Raw genomic sequence first — 3,364 nt, 5'->3', positions numbered from 1 at the left:
GTAATTTACCTATGGATATCGAATATGGGAAACTAGAATAAACGTATATGGTTGATTTTAAATATAGTTTTGTTAGAAAACTTTAAATGTTCTTCCAAATGTATGCGTTTACGCCATTCTTCAGGGAATCGCTTAATATATGTATATTATATATATACTAGTGTACACAATCCGTCAAAAATGACATCTAAATATAATAGATATGCATACACGCACACGCACACACATATTCAACCCTCCTTTCCTAACTATAAGAGGCTGGTTCAGCAATTTTTGTGAGAGTGTGGTATTAGAGTGTACAACTTAGGGGTACTCCCTTCTTACCAGGGTATAACTACTCCCCCTACCCGCTTGCACAACATGAAAGAATATATATATATATATATATATATATATATATATATATATATATATATATATATATATATAAAATATCTGACCCTTATATAAGGATATCGACGGATTAGATCAAAGTGAATATGGAGATTTTCTATATAACAATGAAGTTTAGACCAATAAAACCGAAATATTCGACAATTGAATGAAGATATTTATGGAGACTAAAAAAGTAATCATCAAATATTGGTATATTCCAATAAATAGATTTCATATGTAAGTATTGAGGTTTATTGTACATAAAGGTTTCCGTCAATTGTATATAGATATATATATACTATATGAACAAATATTTCGCAACTACCCTATAAAAATATATTAAAATCGCATTTATAAATACTCTTGGACAACAATCTAGCGTACAGTATTTTTGAAATGCTCTAAGAAATAGACAAATGACTGAGCAGGTGAATTTGGACATAAGAATCATAACTTAAACAAAACGTATCAAACTTGGCAACTATCTTTTTATCCCCCAAACACTTAGACAGCAGAAAACAATACAATATTTAAATAAGTCTCTACATAAAGTACAAATAATCAATAGAACAGTGAAGAAAAGAACTATTATTATTATTATTATTATTATTATTATTATTATTATTATTATTATTATTACTTGCAAAGCTACAACCCCAGTTGGAAAAGCAGGATGCCCTAAGCCCAGGGGCCACAACAGGGAAAATAGCCCAATGAGGTAAGGAAACAAAGAAAAAAATACTTTAAAAACAGTAACATGAAAATAAACTAACTGAAAACAATGACATCCCTGGAAAAAAAGAAAAAAACACCTTCGTAAAAGTGGGCAGAAATTTTGCGAACTCTGTAAATAGCTGTCGAAATGTATTAGGAAACTGACCCCGAAAACTTGACGGCAAAAGAACAACAACAAAAGGCAAAAAGAAACCAAGCTGCCAAAAGGCACCCACACGTACGCACGCACGCACATACACACACACACACAACCTTCGCAAAGCCGCCTTTAAACCGAAAATGAAGAACCCAGTTTCCTTGGAGAATGACGCCACTAAATACAAGTAACAAACAAAGATGTGGACTTAAAACCCCTTCTTTACGGTCCCTGGCTAGGTAAAACGATCTCTCTCTCTCTCTCTCTCTCTCTCTCTCTCTCTCTCTCTCTCTCTCTCTCTCTCTCTCTCTCTCTCTCTCTCCTCTAAGGGGGATATTGCAAGAAATAAAGACATAAAACAAATAGATTTAAAGAGAATAGAAATAGAAATGAAGGCATTAAAACGAGTAGATTGAAAAGAATAGAAATAGTGGTGTGAGTTAATTAATTGATATAATTTCTCTTAATTTCAACTTTATCTAAATTCAATCATCTCTATGATCTTTTGTTTCAGAAATGAACAATATATTCAAATGAAGTTTACAGGTCATAAGAAGGGCATTTGAAATCAAATAATAATAATAATAATAATAATGATAATAATAATAATAATAATAATAATAATAATAATAATAATAATAATCCTCAGCCACAGATTCTTTATTATTGTTTATTCAATAAATTAATTTGCAAAAATCTATTTTTTTTTTCATTTTTCCTTACCTCTCTCTACTCCTCCCCCGTTCTAATACTTCCAATTAAAAACCTAGATTATAAATTTAATAATAATAATAATAATAATAATAATAATAATAATAATAATAATCATGATTCTCTGCTATGTGTTTTTTATTATTATTTACTCAATAAATTCATTTGCAAAAATCTATTTCTGTTTTCTTTTTTCCTTCTTCCTTACCTCTCTCTACTCCTCCCCCATCTCTTCACTTCCAGTTGAAAACGACGAAAAGCAAAGGAAAAGGAAAATCCAGATTTGTACCTTCTGTATTTGGAAGGTTGCAAAGAAACCCCCGATTCATACCATCTGTATTTGGAAACTTACACGAACATTACTTGGACCTCTTACAGAAGCAATTGACTCCGAAAAATATCCGGGCGAAAATTCTGCAAAAGGACTGTAAAAGTCTATTCGCAGAGCGAAAGAGAAGCACGAAAGGCAGCGAGGACTTTGCAAAAGTTAGGGACTAAATGAAGTGTGTGTTGAGGAGTGCAGAAGTTGGAATACATAAAAGGATTGCAGAGCCATTACTTATTCGTGGGAGTGAAGTGCACGAAAGAATGCCGGAAAGAAATTCCGAAAATTAATTTTAATTGTAGTAATTGAATCTCCGGGGTCTGGGAGGCCATTTTTGTGAAGCTTCACAGATCCCCTAGATCTACATCAACCAGTAAAAATTTCTTTAATTTTAACTTTTTATTCAGATTATATTTTACCCTTTTTTTCTTTACTTTATTTTTGCCACACCATGGGAAGCTTTATTGTTGAATTAGACCGGATGACACCCAAGTTAATGGTTGAAACTGACATCGGCAAAAAAGTTTATTGAAATATAGATAAAACCCAATAGATTAAAATGAATAAAAACATCATCACACAACAAGCAAGCGTGGGTAGAAAACCTTGCTGCAAAATGCATATCAAATATAATGGACGTGTATTCGCTCATCAATGCTACCGATTGGCTAAACAGGAATTGTTAAAAAGAATGCAGAGCTAGAAGAGCTACCTTCAGCTGTAGTCTAATTGGTATGCTGGGTATTTTCCTCCTTCACCAAAGTTTTGCTGCGATCTGCCCTCTTATATACGTATTTTTTAAAGGTTTAAAGTTCCCTCATGAATGACAGAGGCAAGGAACAGTGACAAAGCCCTGGAGACTAACCACATATACATATGATAAGCTCCCCAAACGGTTTCTATCAAGCTATGACCAAGGACCAGGCTATGGCTGCTGTTTACTCAGCAGGTGGACCCGTCTAAGCTCCCCCTACCACCCTCCTATCCCTAGCTCACAAGGATAGTGAGATTCCAGACAATACAAGGAACTATCGAGCATGAGTGGTTTCCGAATCCCAACCCAACAGCTTCCCAGGCAAGAA

Source organism: Palaemon carinicauda, chromosome 35, assembly GCF_036898095.1.
Source record: "Palaemon carinicauda isolate YSFRI2023 chromosome 35, ASM3689809v2, whole genome shotgun sequence".
NCBI lineage: Eukaryota > Metazoa > Arthropoda > Malacostraca > Decapoda > Palaemonidae > Palaemon > Palaemon carinicauda.
This window is presented reverse-complemented; position numbering follows the sequence as displayed.